The sequence below is a fragment of the Rattus norvegicus genome, chromosome 12 (assembly GCF_021556685.1).
Source record: "Rattus norvegicus strain SHRSP/BbbUtx chromosome 12, alternate assembly SHRSP_T2T, whole genome shotgun sequence".
NCBI classification, from domain to species: domain Eukaryota; kingdom Metazoa; phylum Chordata; class Mammalia; order Rodentia; family Muridae; genus Rattus; species Rattus norvegicus.
The window spans coordinates 36,889,885-36,905,402 of NC_141545.1; the positions used below are offsets into that span (position 1 = coordinate 36,889,885).

Below are 15,518 nucleotides of genomic sequence, written 5' to 3' on the forward strand. Positions count from 1 at the left end.
AACACAGTGCAGCGTTTTCTCTTTAATTTTGATGCAGCTAGCAGATGGGTTGCTTTGCTTCTGTTTCTTTTCTTTTTCTGTCAGTTAAAAAAAGTAAAAGAAAAACAGCCAAGTAAAAATGTTTATTGGCCAACATTACAGTCTTCTTAGGTAGATAAGGGACCCCAGAGCTGTCACGCCCACCTCGGCCGGCAAGGAAGACGCAACACGGTTGGATTCTTCTCAACAGCCTTTACTGCAGGACACCTTCATTGTTGACACGGGGACTCAAGCAGCAAAAGCACTCGCCTTATATACACAACAGTATGCTAATATTCTTTCAGGGATTGGTGGGGCATGAGTCACCCCACTGTTATCCCAGCTACTTGTCCTCCAGAGGTTGGCGAGGCATGAACCCTATTAGCATAGTACCGCCCCAGCCAGACTGACATCAGGTGCAAAACCCCGCGCATGCGCAGTACTGTTGTTCACCACAGGAGGGCGCCAGATCACCTCATTATCATACAGCTGCCCTGACGAGGGGATAAGCCTGCGCATGCGCGGTAAGTTATTCACATTCGAATGGGGCTGGCTGTCAGTGCCATCTTTACTTCCCCGCGCCTCGCACTACACAGAGCAAAGGAGACAATAGACACTACAAGGCTTGGGTTTTCATTTAGCTCAAGGCTGTGACCCACCTAGTTCTTGTCTTCCTGTTCTTGTTTCACTGGCCTAAAGGTGTCTGTATGCCCGTCTATAATAGGGGTTGGGTCTCTGTCTCCATCCCCAAGCGTGGAAATGCCTGAAGGGTTCACTGGCTAAGGTAAGAGTGGCTGCCCCGGGCTGGGGATTTAGCTCAGTGGTAGAGCGCTTGCCTAGGAAGCGCAAGGCCCTGGGTTCGGTCCCCAGCTCCGAAAAAAGAAAAAAGAAAAAAGAAAAAAGAAAAAAGAAAAAAAGAAAAAAGAAAGAGTGGCTGCCCCAACCCCCACCATTCTCTAGTCGCAAGAGGATAGGGGTACATTTCAGAAAAACAAAATTCCTGCTGTGGGCAAAAGCCACAAAGAAATAGAGACATAGTCTTTATTGCTGGGGGTGAAAAAGTCATATAAAACTCAAAATAAGGTTTTTATATTCCCTCTTCCGTCTTCTCCCGTTCTAGTGGTCCACAGTCTCAACGCCTCCCTTGGCCATACAGGCAAGCTGATTGTTTTAACTGAAGGCACAATGTCTTGTGAGTACACACAGATCCTTGGACAAAGTCACATGCACTGTTTGGATTAGCTTCCCAGAAACCCTTTTGGGTATGACTGTTCCCCCTGCAAGGAGAACCATAAACAAAGTGAATGTCAGTCACGCTGTGGTTCTGTTCCCACCAGATCCAGACCCAGAGAATGTCTCTCTGCTGGCCCTTCTGTTCACCATGTTTGAAATTCTTAGAAAGCAGAACGAGGTTTATAAAAAAAAAAAAAAAAATGCAGCCACACTGTGTGACTTTTCCTGAGGTTACACAAACCAACGTCTCTTTTCGTGACCCAGTGCAGATGACAGGTGGAAGAAATGAATGCTTGACAAAGCAGTGTGTTCACTGGTTGTTACGTAAAAGAGCAGAGTTACCTCAAAGGCAGCCGTGTCGCCAAAAAGCTCACCTGAGAGTAAGTGACAATCAAGAAAGCTGAGGGGCTCCCTGTACAGTTTACAGGCAGTTTTACCAGAATCTCATTTCCCTAGTAGATTTTTGCTGGTAATCTAGCCTCAGGGAGAGGCCTCCCGAGTTTTATGAGCCCCTTCCTCTCCAGGAGGGAACATTCTAGCCCTGAGGACACAGCTACACAATAATGCCTTCGAATGACACCTGCAAATAGGATTTAGAAATGCTGATCACGACAAAAATACCTTTCAGGTAACTATTGACTTTATTTGGCAGACCTTAGACACGGACCAATCCAATCATAGTACAAACAATGATAGTATATGGTTAAAAAAAATGTAACTATTGAGGCAGGAGGGATGGCTTAGTGCTTAAGAGCACTGGTTTCTCTTGCAGAAGATCAGGGTTCAATTCCCAGCATGGCTACTCAAAACCATCTATAACTCCATTTCTAGACATCAAATGCTCTCTCTGAGGGCACTGACTGCAGGTCATGTATATACATCAATGCACATAAGATAAAAATTAGAACATAAACATTAATAATACTGTATAAATCTAGCCATTTTTCTTCCCTAAAATGTCTGTCCACTGTCCCTAGTTTCTGGGAGGTAACTGTGGTCTGCTTAAAGGGAATATCTTGGCTTAGGGCAACAGGTAACCATGTTGTACCTTAGGGTAGCATTGGCAACCCTACCTGATGGTCTTAGGGTGGAGACTCACCCTGCAGAAAGCCTAGCACTGAGATGAAGGGCGATGCTTCAGTTCACGGGGCAACAGCTACCATAGAGACCGAATTCTGCCAATCATGACTCTGGTCAGAGTTATAACCACTGAGGCTCAGGAGAGATTTCCCACTTGGATGTCTTCTGTGTATTAGGTTAAGTATTGATGTGGAAAGGGTTCATGTCCTCCACCCACGGAAGCCAGTGGGGACCTTCTAGTTTCCCACCTACTCATTTCGCCTTTTATTCTGTTTTAATCGGTGTCGTTACCTGATTGTCAACTTTAAGGATGAATCACAGAATTCCAGTGAGCTTTGGGTTCTCCAGAAAAATCATTTTCAAGGTGGTTTGGGGGACCCCTGAACTTGAGGTTAGGGTCATGCATTGCTAAATGTGGTCTTGTGTGGGGTTTATGACTATGTGTGTCGTATACCTGACTATGGCTCTCAGACTCTGCAGCCTAGCTAAGTCTTGCAATAAATTACAGGAGAAGGCAGGGTTATAGAAAGGAAATCTGGGGTGAAATTAGGGGGATATATAGGCTTGTGGCTAAGGCCAGCCATGATGAGTGTCTGAGAGTTATATAGGCTTACGGTTAAAGCCAGCCATGATGAGTGTCTGATGTAGAATTTTAGAAGAGATTCTAGTATGTACACAGTCTGATGGACTGACGGGATATTAGCCCACTGGACTATATGGCTCTGCCTGGCCCTGTCCTTCTCCCCATTCCATTTACCTAGCTAAAAACCGCTAGATTATATTCCTAAAGCTAGTCCCCCAAGGTCTATTCCTTTATTTGGCACTTCCTCCTACGGAGGCTGGCTGCCAAGGTCCAGTTTTCAAAGTATTGAAGACCAGTAAACAAAAGAATCAAAAGCCCCCTTTGACTCACCTAGTTAACATGCCCAGTTAAAATTAATTACCTCATTCCAACTCGGTTTTCTCTTGTACCTTTGCAAACTACATTTTGCCTATGAGCCACGTCTGTCTCCTCTCTACCCAGAGGCAGTCCTTAGAATCCACCCTCTCCTTACCCAACCTCCCCAACAAGTACCTCTCCTCCCTCTCCCTTGTTCACTTCCCCTCCTCCCCCTTCCTCTATCTCCTGTCTTTGTCCCTTATCCCTGCCCTGTGACCCTCAGGAGCGAATAAATCTCCTTTGTGCTCAGAATTTGGTCTTGGGGTGTTTTGAGCTGACTCCAAGGTTCCCTGCATGGACCACCCTAAGGGGAAAGAGATAAATCCTCTGCTCATGTAGGACAAAGAAACTGTCTTGCTCTTCCAGGATTTCAGTGGGCTGGGCAGGCTGTGCTGCACACCATGCTGATGGAGCCTCCGTGCTAGAGGGCAGAGGGCAGGAGAAATAATGTAATTGTAGTTCCAAAAGATAAAAGAGATAATTTCAAACAAACCAGAAAACTGTACTTCAAGGGTGTGGGGAGCTGAGAAGGGGAGGAAGAGAACTCTGAGGCAGTTGCCCAGGGAGAGAGATTACAGAGAGCTGTGGCCTGATTTGGGAAAGCAAGAGAGCAGCAAACAGATTTGTGAGCCCTGAGGTGCGAGGGGAGTAAGTGGTGGGTGGAGCGCTCTATTCCCCCTCACTCAGGACCCCTCAGATCTTCATGGAAGGTGAGGGTCCCTTATCTGCTATTCAGTATCTAAAATCTTACAGTGCTGTCAGCCTGAGAGTATATCATTCTGCAGCCCGGAGCTTTGTTACCTGCCACGGTTTGAAGGCCCGGGGTGAGCAGCCCCAGGGTGGGCAGCCGGAGACAGCCTGTATCATTTTCAGGTCTCTGATAATCAGACAGCATTTTGGAGACATTACTTGGTCCAACAAAGGACCTACAGTGCAGTCTCTTCCTCTGTAAGCTAAGCTGTAGAACTTCCGAGGGCAATAGGGAACGGGAGAGCAGTGTGCTGATCTGGTCTCTTCTGTGATTAAATGTTAAGTCTCTGAAACACTTTTAAATAGCAGCTATGTGTGTTCACTGGGAAGGGCTGACGATGCTCTCCTTTAAGGGGGCTTTAGGGAGATAGATAATGTCCTCCTCTCTGCGTACTTTTCCACTCGGTATTTGGGTAATAGTTCTCTTTTAGGACGGAGAGTGGATTTATTTTAAATTTAAATGGCAATAAATTACAGTTAAGGATGTTCAATTAAAGTGTATTTATCACAAACCTGGTTACATCTATCATGGCGAACAGCTGCCACGGCCGCGCGACGCACCCCTGAAGCTGCAAGAGAAATGTCTATTATCTGTTGATAACGGCTTCCTTTGTTTCATTTGTTTTTCTCTGGTGCCTCGGTGACAATAGAATAGAAGGGCGATCACACACTGCGAAATTGAGCTGAATTGGCGAGAGCAGGGTTCAGGATGTGCTCGCCCCTCCCCTCGCACCCCTCCCCACCTGGAAATGCGCCGAAGTTGTCTCCTCCTCACATGAGAAATGTTCCCTCTTCTTGTGCTGTTTTCCAATTTGGAGGGGAAAAAAATCTTTTCTTTGCTAAAAATACCCTTTCCTCGTTTTTCTTAAAGACGAGCTTGGGTAATGACTCATACATATTGTATGCACAAGTCTCTAATCTGTCGCCGTATAATATAATCCCAGTTACTCAAACGAGACTTCGTGCTCGCCCATGCTTTGAATTGGGAATTGATGTTCATTCTTTCATTTGGTGTGATTTAAAAACCAAGTAGGGGAAGGGATGTTGGAGAAACGACTTGGGGGCTAAGGGCCCACGCTGCTCTTGCAGAGGGCAGAGTTCAGTTCTCTGTGTGACATCAGATAGCTCACAACCACCTGTAACTCCAGACCCAGGGCCTCTGACCGTTTCTTCGAGCCTTTATTTAGAGCTGCATTCGCATGCACACATACATATGCACACACCACACAAACATGATACAATAATATAAAACAAAAAAAATTAAGAATCAATACAGGGTACCTATCGTACACCCCAATGCCCTAAGAGTTTACTATTGATTATTTATCCCAGGAAAATTAAATTCTCTGTGTGTTTTCATCTCCAACCCAGGACAGATGGCTGGTGTGCCTGTTTAACACATCAAAGCAGACATCAGCTGCCCAGTTCTGCCTGCGTCCCTCAGCCAGTTGCTACCTGTTACAGGATCCTCCGGCTGGCACCCCCACAACCCCACCACCCTTTCCCAAGACACCCTTTCCTATATAATCCATTTTCCTATGTCTGGTATTATGGACCTTTTTGCTTCCTGGCCTCTTGTTCTGGCTTCCCACCTCTCCTCATATGGCTCAGGGCAAAGTTCACTCTGGACTCTCCCAGATGTCTCTGTCTCAGTTTTTGCTCTCCCCCATTTCCACAAAAAGCCATCGCCCCCACCATAGCTAGGAGCAGTCATGTTTTTCCTATTTTCCCCCCATTCCCTGTGCACACAAACAGCATACAATCGCAGTTTCATTCACAGAAGTCAAGGGCTATGAACACCACCTATCTTTGATATCGTAGAGCACCATACAGCATCAAAAGGTAACCAGTTATTATTGCAAGACTCTAAATAGAGCCTTGGAAGCCATTATGACTTCACAATTCAACTCCAACGGCCTTTATGCTATGGAATCTCTTCCTGTGGGATCCCCTAAATGACAAAATTGAAGAGTTCAAGGACTGGGCAGTGACTGGTTGTAGGGGTAGAGCTGCCCACAGGATGTAAGAAGTCAGCAAGGAGGCTGTCAGGACCACGGACAGAAGCCCCCTGCTATGGTCAGTATACAAACCTACACCCGTGAGAACTACAAAGGGCACACAAAAAAGTAAAAGTAAAGTTGCAACATGGAGACAATGTCGTTGCTCTGTCCTGGATGTCCACCCTAGTCAGGAGGTTTTGCTCTGATTATGCAGGGTGAGGCACTTGAGGAAAATTGGTTGAATGTATAGGTTTTCTCTATAGATTATATCTTACAACTTCAGGTGAGTGTGCAAAATATATACACTCTACAAGCACACACATGTGCACATCACGCACGATGCGTTGTACTAAAGGTGGAAAAGTTGAGAGATGCCAGGGCACACTCTTCCTGAACAACTGTTGCTGCCACTCCAGCTTCTTCAGACTTCAGCCCTCCAGGGATGCTCTAGGCCTTCAGAATCACGTTGGCATTGCAGGGCTTGCCTTGAGTACTGAGCAACTCCTGGGTTCTATGCCTCTCCAGTGTACAAAGGGCACTGTTGGACTCTCCAACCTTTGTCCTGTAAACCAATCTAATAAGCCCTGACCATACAGTGAGGCTGGTTGTTCAGAAAAGGTGGATCTGGATGTTTGGGACAGTTGGGTTATAAAACTGAGTGATATTTACTTCTGTTTGAAAGTTTTATACATTTATGAAGCACATTTGATTAAATCCATTCCACTCTTCTCTCCAGTTCTTCCCCTATCCCTCAACACCAATTTCATGTTATCTATCTGTCTGTCTATCTTTCTATCTACCTACCTATCCATCAATCTTCTATCCTATCTCTTCCTACCTCTTCTATCTATCTATCTATCTATCTATCTATCTATCTATCTATCTATCTATCTATCTACCAATCTATCTACCCACCTATCTATCCATCATCTATCCTATCTCTTTCTACATCTATCTATCTATCTATCTATCTATCTATCTATCTATCTATCTATCTACCAATCTATCTATCCACCTATCTATCCATCATCTATCCTATCTCTTTCTACCTCTTCTATCTATCTATCTATCTATCTATCTATCTATCTATCTATCTATCTACCTATCTATCTATCTATCTATCTATCTATCTATCTATCTATCTACCAATCTATCTACCCACCTATCTATCCATCATCTATCCTATCTCTTTCTACCTCATCTATCTATCTATCTATCTATTTATCTACCAATCTATCTACCCACCTATCTATCATCATCTATCCTATCTCTTTCTACCCTATCTGTCTGTCTGTCTACCAATCTATCTACCCACCTATCTATCATCATCTATCCTATCTCTTTCTACCCTATCTATCTATCTATCTATCTATCTATCTATCTATCTATCTACCTATCTATCCACACTTGTGTATTTGACCTGTGCAAGGTTGAAAGGAGCCAAGTGTACCTCTATTCTTTAAATAAGCTTTCTGTCTTATGAAGGTGGCCAGGATGAATCCCCAGATCCTTCCACTTAAACCTGCATTTATTGACCTTCAGCTGTGTACTCCTAGCTCAGTACTTTTCTGCTTTCCTTAAAACTATTCCCAGGGGGCATTGCACACATGTCTATCTCCATGAGGGGCCAAGGAGGTAGGGACATAGACTACAGAGACACTGTGTGTCAGGGGCCTCATCTCTGAAACTGGTGTCAGAATAGTTGACACTGGCATTCTCCTACCCCTGCCTCGCACACAGGGCTTTGCTCTGGTGAAAAGAGACTTGTACCCTTCCTGAAGCGAAGATGGGTTAAAAGACTTTGTTTGCTTTTGCTTTTGAATCTCCTTGTTCAGTGGTCCCAGGCTCTCTCACCCCTTCCCTGCCACCCATCTAGAAGTCAAGTTCTGTTTTGCTTTCATGGTGCACTCCTGGAGGCAAGGGCTGTGGTATGTTTCCCTTCATGTCCCCTGAGGCTGACACACAGTGGGAGCTCGGGAACTTCAGGGGCCCCATGTGACCTCACCTTGGAACTATGGATTTTATTCATGGTTTCTATAACAGACTATGTTTTTGTTTGTTTTTTGTTTTTTTGACAGACCAGAAATTCATGATGACAGGCTGGAAAAGACAGGCAGAAGGGGACAATTCACCAAAACACAAACAGATTGAAGCAGAAAGTGACAGTGCCACAGCAGGCAAGATAGTAGAGAGATTCCCCTGGGTCTACAAAGGGCTGCCTTTCTGGAGAATTCTATACAAGGAGCCAGGCAAGCATTTCAATGCCTTGATTCTGGGAACAGTTTAGGATATGCCTGGCCCTCCTCAGAATGATAATATAGTCTGACTTTGAGGCAATGCAGTCTTACCTTGGGTCAGAAATGACTCAGCAGCTGGGGTTTGGTGCTGCACACCTTTAGTCCAAGCACTCTAGAGGTTCGAGGCCAGCCTGGTCTACAGAGAGAGTTCCAGGATAGCCAGGGCTACACAGAGAAACTCTGTCTCAAAAACAACAACAACAACAACAACAATAATAATAATAATAATAACAACAACAACAACAATAGAAAAAGGAAAAAAGAAAAGAAATAGCTCAGCATGGCCACCTGTCCTCAACTGACACCCTACAGCACCCCTTTATTTCCTCTTTTTCGTAATTGAGTATTTCTTATTTACATTTCAAATGTTATTCCCTTTCCCAGTTTCCTGTCCATAAACCCCCCTAACCTCTCCCCCTCCCCTTCTATTATGTTGTTCCCCTCCCCATCCATCCTCCCTTACCACACACAGTCCCCTACATTGGGTGTCCAACCTTGGCAGGACCAAGGGCTTCTCCTTCCATTGGTGCCTAACAAGGCCATCCTTTGCTACATATGCAGTAGGAGCCATGGGTCAGTCCATGTGCAGTCTTTGGGTAGTGGTTTAGTCCCTGGAAACTCTGGTTGGTTGGCATTGTTGTTCTTATGGGGTTGCAAGCCCCTTCAGCTCTTTCAATCCTTTCTCTAAGTCCTCCAATGGGGTCCCATTCTCTGCTCAGTGGTTTGCTGCTAGCATTTGCCTCTGTATTTGACATGTTCTGGCTGTGTCTCTCAGGAGAGATCTATATCCATTTCCTGTCAGCATGCACTTCTTAGCTTCATCCATCTTACCTAGTTTTGGTAGCTGTATGTGTGTGTGGGGGGGCTACACATGGGGCAGGCTCTGAATGGTGGTTCCTTTGGTCTCTGCTCTAAACTTTGCCTCCCTATCCCCTCCTGTGGATATTTTTGTTCCCCCTTTTAAGGAGTGAAGGGCTGGAGAGATGGCTCAGTGGTTAAGAGCACTCACTGCTCTTCTAGAGGTCCTGAGTTCAATTCCCAGCACCCACATGGTGGCTCACAACCATCTATAATGGGATCTGATGCCCTCTTCTGGTGCGTCTGAAGACAGTGACAGTGTACTCACATACATAGCATAAATAAATAAAAAAAATTTAAAAAAGGAGTGAAGCATCCACATTTTGGTCATTCTTCTTGTGTTTCTTGTGGTCTGTGGATTGCATCTTGGGTAATTTGAGCTTTTGGGCTAATATCCACTTATTAGTGAGTGCATACCATGTGTGTTTTTCTGTGATTGAGTAACCTCACTGAGGATGATATTTCTAGTTCCATCCATTTGCCTATGAATTTCATGAAGTCATTGTTTTTGATAGCTGAGTAATATTCCATTGTGTAGATGTACCACATTTTCTGTATCCATTCCTCTGTTGAAGGGCATCTGGGTTCTTTCCAGCTTCTGGCTATTATAAATAAGGCTACTATGAACATAGTGGATCATGTGTCTTTGTTGTATGTTGGAGCATCATTTTGGGTATATGCCCAGGATATAGCTGGGCCCTCAGGTAGTGCAATGTCTAATTTTCTGAGGAGACCTCCAGACTGATTTCCAGAGAAGTTGTATCAGTTTGCAATCCCACCAACAATGGAGGAGTGTTCCTCTTTCTCCACATCCTCGCCAGCATCTGCTGTCACCAGAGTTTTTAATCTTAGCCATTCTGACCGGTGCAAGGTGGAATCTCGGGGTTGTTTTGATTTGCATTTCCCTGATGACTAAGGATGTTGAACATTTCTTTGGTTGCTTCTCTGACATTCAATATTCGTCAGTTGTGAATTCTTTGTTTAGCTCTGTACCCCATTTTTATTTGGCTCTCTGGAGTCTAACTTCTTGAGTTCACTGCACCCCTTTTATTTAAGTTGAAATCGACCATTCTCTTTCAGATCAGATGGAGACTCTTGTCTGCAGTTACCACCCACTCTTTATCTGCCTTTCTTTCATCTTGGGGACATTCAAACCTCCTGCATCTGGGGCCAGGGCTACTCCTCCAATTTGCAGCAAGTTTTGGCTGTGGGGCCCCAAGTTGACACCTCTGCCTTCTGCAGCCTCCCCTTCTGAAGAGCAAGCTCTTCCGAGGTCAGTGGGGGCTTGTAATCCCCTCATTCTGATGACAAAGCAGTGTGGAGACTGAGTGAGGAGAACAGGCAGGCAGGGTTGGCTGAGGAAACGGGTCTCCCGCCATCCATTCCTCTCAGCACTTTTCTCTGAGCCTCTTTAGTTTCCCATCAACACTCTTTTTCACGTTGCTAATTTAGTCCAGTGGGATCGTTCTTCCACGCTTAGTCAGCACGGGGCTTTGCACTCTGGGACCTCTTTGTCTATGTTAGTCGAAGCTGCTCTTGTATCCGCCCTGGGTGTTATTTGCCTCAGCCAGAAAGAGCCAGTTAGTACAGAGGGATCACTGCAGGGTCCTGGGGAAGTAACACAACGCAAAGCCTGCTCTCCTGGGGAGCTCTGTGCACGGGGAGACATTAAGAGAGAGGCAAGAGCAATTGATGCCTTTGGGGAAGGTCTGTAGTGTGTACTAGGAACACCAAGGAGAAAAAGAAGGAAGGAAAGCATCTCCAGGCAGAGCCAAGGCTAGAGAGAAGGCACACAGACAGGCTAAGCCTACTGTAAACATCCAGAGGAATGCAGGTCCCGTCGAGCCTTACATAGAAGTCTGTAGCTGTGTGTGTCCAGATGAGCATTGCACAGAAGTCTGCAGGTGGGCAGGTCCAGTCAAGCATTGCACAGACATCTGAAGCTGTGTGTATGTCCAAGTAAGCATTAAGCAGAAGTCTTCGGGTATAAAGGTTCAAGTGAGCATCATATAGAAGTCTGCAAGTGTGTGTGTGTGTGTGTGTGTGTGTGTGTGTGTGTGTGTGTGTGTGTGTATGTGTGTCCAGGTGAGCATTGTGTCCAGGTGAGTAATGCACAGAAGTCTGCAGGTGTATGTATGTGCCCGGGTGAGTATAGAACAAGTCTGCAGGTCAGTATTTGTGTGTGTGTGTTTGTCGAGGGCAAGTGTGTGTGTGTGTGTGTGTGTGTGTGTGTGTGTGTGTGTATCCAGGTGAGTACTGAACAAATCTGCAGGTGTGTGTGTGTGTGTGTGTGTGTGTGTGTGTGTGTGTGTGTCCAGGCGAGTATTGAACAAGTCTGCAGGTGTGTAGGTACAGGCGAGCATTTTTACAAATGCACACAGGTACACCTATCCAGATGTGCACATTGTAAACCTACAGGTGTACATAGCAGAATGTATTGGGAGGGTCTGAAACTGGACTCTTATAGGCAGGTGGTGACAAGTTGACCCAGTCACCTCTTATAGAGATCCTAGTTGCTCTCGGCACAGGGGTGAGGCTGAACAGAGCTTCAACTCCAGTGTACATCTGAGGAAGGTCCTGGGGGAATGTGAAGAGCAGTAGCCAGAGACCTGCTGTGACAGCAAGTTCAAGAAAATTGAACCAGTGGAGAAGGAGGAGGAGGAGGAGGAGAAGGAAGAGGAAGAGGAGGAGGAGGAGGAGGAGGAGGGGGAGGAGGAGGAGGAGGAAGAGGAGGAGGAGGTCTGATAGTGAAGAGACCAGTGCAGCTGGAACCATGAGGACCCAGAGACCACGTGTAAAGAGGAGCAGGGAGTAAGAACACGGGTGCCACCAGGGCTAAGACTGAAGTGTTGAGTGGAGCCAAATGCCAATGGTCTGGCCACATGTGTTTACTTCGGGCTTATTCCCTTCCTGTCCCAAACAACAGGAAACTGGGCAAGAGTCTGGAAGCATCTGTCCCGAGACTGATCCAGCAACCCAGTCAGAATCCTGTGGAAGGAAAGGAAGCAAAGGAAGCTACAACCTCATATAGGCAGCAAGGGTTTCTGGAGGACATTGGAGGACATTTTGGAGGATGGTTTTATTCAGAGCGCTGGACCACACACCGAATCAGAAGCATGACCAGGAGATGAGACCCACCTCCATGGAGTCTATGTCTGTGACAACTGTATGTAAAGATATTGAGTCTGGAAAAAAAATGGGGATAGGTCCTGCCTGACATACCAGACAGTGAAGAGACTGAGACCAGCATTGGACAGTGTGGGCAGAGGGTAGACTCATGATTTTACAACCACCCAGTGGGACAATGGGCCTTGGTACCAATGGACCCACTGTCATCGTTTTAATTCTAGACGTTGCAGTCACAGACATTGTCTGTCCAGTCACAGTCATTGTCAACCCTGTCAGCCTTGTGGTGAACCTTCATCCAAGGTTCTTTTAGGCTCACTGCTGACCTGGCCACGTTCAGGGGTGTCATTAACACTAGAGCTGGCACTGGGTGACTGAGGAAGTAGAGGGACCCTTATAGATACCTTGTTTTTGGCTCAAGTTGCCCCAGAAGGATGTCAGTGTAGACACTGTACTGTCTGATGTCATCTTCTCGTCCCCCAGGCCTTGGTGACTGCTTCGCATTTCCTGAATTTTCCAAGAACACTTTCCTTATTGCAATTAAGCCAAATACTAATCCATCTTTCAGACACTGTCCCACTATATAGCCCCAGCTGACCTAGAACTCACTAACTGAGCTGGCCTCACACTCAGAGATCTACCAGCTCTGCCTCCTGAGTGCTGAGATTGAAGGTGTGCCCCAGCATGCCTGGCTTAGTGTTCTCAGTGTGCAGCCCAGCACAATGCAGATGAAATTAAAAGTAGCTGCTTACATTTAGAAGCAACTTCATCAACTCATACCATTGGCCCTGGATGGATCCGTAGAGTGTTTCTCTTTCCAAGACTCTGGTGTGGGATATTCATCTTCAAGACAATGACCCTAAAGAAGTAAAAAAGGTTACTCTCACAAAACCTAACCTAACCATCCCCTGTAAACTTATAACCCTGACCACTCTGAAGGGCATCTAAAAGAATGCTATTTCCTTAAATATTTAAACTTTTACTTGTCTCAGTTTTGCCTTCATAAGACAAATTTTCCTGTGAGTCCTGAGTTTCTCATTAATGCAACTAGGAGGTGTGTCTCTTCTCTCTAAGTGGGATAATCTGAATTATGAGATTGTTTATGGAAAAGAGCTTTCTGACACATTTGAATAATAAAGGCGTCCAGGAAGGTGATCTTGGTGAAGAATAATATAAAAGTTGGATCAAAGTCCTTATCAGGGGAGGTATCAGCCACACCCATGACAATCAAAGCCCTGGGGCTTTCTTCAACCTTCTGCAAGTGGGTCACAGATCCTCCTTTAAACGTGGGTCTGTGTTTTAAGCCTGTGAGTTTATTAGAGAAATAGGTCTAGGGTCCAACATCCCAATGGTCACTGTGGGTGGGCTGATAGCAGGAAGATTAGAGGTAACTGTGTTAGGACATGAACCACGATGGCCCGTTATGATTCATAGTCTTTCCCTGTCTATCTGAGAACACCCTCGGATCAGCCAGTAGTTACCACAGAGGTATTTTGAAATAAGACTGCTCACTTTCTGGTCTTAAGGTTGATGTCTATGTTTGAAGAAGATTCTCTCAATTTTTAAGTGTTGACTTTGACAAACACTGAAGAGGGTAAAAAAAAAAAAAATCACAACTTGATGCCAGGTCGAATGTTTTCTTTTTTTTCTTTTTTTCTTTTTTCCGGAGCTGGGGACCAAACCCAGGGCCTTGTGCTTGCTAGGCAAGTGCTCTACCACTGAGCTAAATCCCCAACCTCCCCCGCCCCACGAACCTTTTCTTAAAACTGGTTGTATGTGGTCCTCTCTCACCAACTGCCAAAGGAACTTTGCACTCTTGCTTTCTTCTCTGTTGAAAGTGGGGTCTCATTCAAAGACTTCCACCCTGGGTACTTCTGAGCTATGCCATGTCTACCTAACCTTTCTTCGATGTACCTCACTGAGCTCAGTGCCTTGTAGTTGGGTCGATTATTCCTTGCCTCTTCTCTATCCTGGTGGGGAGTTAATTGAACACTTTCCTTGTGCACACAAGGGAAGGGTGGATGAGATGGAGAAGTGCTTGTCCTTAGTCTGCATCCCTAAGAGTAGCTTTTTCCCACATCTATGTGTACCTACTCCTCTGCCTATACCAATCTCACCCACTCTCCAAGACCTGGCCTACACCTGACCTCTTCTGAAAAGTCCCTTTCCATTACTTTGTGAATCTATTGCCTTTATTATGTGCCTGGGGGCCTGGGGTGTTTATGAATGTTTTGCCTCCAAGAATGTATGTGCACTCCTGGTACCCACAGAGGCCAGAAGAGGGTGCTAGATCCTCTGAAACGGGAGTTACAGATGGTTGTGAGCAGCCATAGAGATGCTGGGAACCAAACACCGGTCCTCCATAAGAACAGCAATTGATCTTAATGGCTGAGTTTCTCCTTATGTCGTCCCCATCTTCACACTGGGGTTGGGAGGTGAGGGCAGGGGAGACTGATAACTTCAACAGACAAATTGTGTAGCACAGACACTCAACCCACCAACAGTTCCGCATACTTACCTATGTATCCTTGTGTTTCATTTAGTTATTTTGTCCGAAAGTCCTGCCCAAAGCCTTACACTACTGATCCAGGCTAAAAGACTAGCTCAGCTTAGGGGTGCAGGAAAGGATCCACGAAGGAAACGTCTCTCTGTAAGGTAGCTGGTCCCTGGCTGAATGGAATTTTCACCCATCTTCAAGTTGCACTATAAGGATTTATCTCTTAAATATGAAGCACACTGAAAGCAATTGAACGACTTCTCTGGAGCTCAATAAAGCTTCTGCTTGATACTCGCGATGCTCTCCTGACCCAACCCACTTTAGCCAAATCCTACTTGTAAGGCAAATGGGTTTTCATTAGCGGCAGGATATTTTTAAAGCTTGATGATCATAGCCTTCCATTAACCGGCCATCCTCTTGAGCCCGGGGTGGGAATCCGCACAGTCTTCCTGCATCTATTGACTCGATAGGAATGGATGGTAATGGGGTCTGTTCACAGTGTGGCGCGCAGTTTCAGAGTCAAACGCCTTCCATCTACGAGATACGCGCCGTTAGCTGTTTATGGATCTCTCCCTCTTCACATGGAGAACTTTTGATATTTCTGATTCATAAAATCAATTTTTCATTTCGGTTGCGTTTTTCTCTATTTAGGGTTGTGATTGCCTGGGCTGGATGGCCTTTGGGAAAGCATGACTGTGCACTTTGCAGGAAAATTAATG

The 15,518-nt window shown here is 45.7% G+C and overlaps 1 long non-coding RNA gene across 4 annotated transcripts; it reads left to right on the forward strand.

Moving 5' to 3' along the window:
* Nucleotides 1–5,971: 5,971 nt before the first annotated feature.
* On the forward strand, nucleotides 5,972–15,095 carry LOC120095952 (uncharacterized). 4 transcript variants are annotated; one of them, XR_015634959.1, is made up of 4 exons: nucleotides 6,013–6,097; nucleotides 8,100–8,198; nucleotides 12,103–12,342; nucleotides 14,846–15,095. It is a non-coding gene; the product is annotated as an uncharacterized LOC120095952 (long non-coding RNA). The 4 variants fall into 4 exon arrangements; XR_015634956.1 differs by lacking the exon at nucleotides 14,846–15,095 and having other exon boundaries at nucleotides 5,972–6,097; nucleotides 8,100–8,270; nucleotides 12,103–13,051; XR_015634957.1 differs by lacking the exon at nucleotides 14,846–15,095 and having other exon boundaries at nucleotides 5,982–6,097; nucleotides 12,103–13,051.
* Nucleotides 15,096–15,518: the final 423 nt, after the last annotated feature.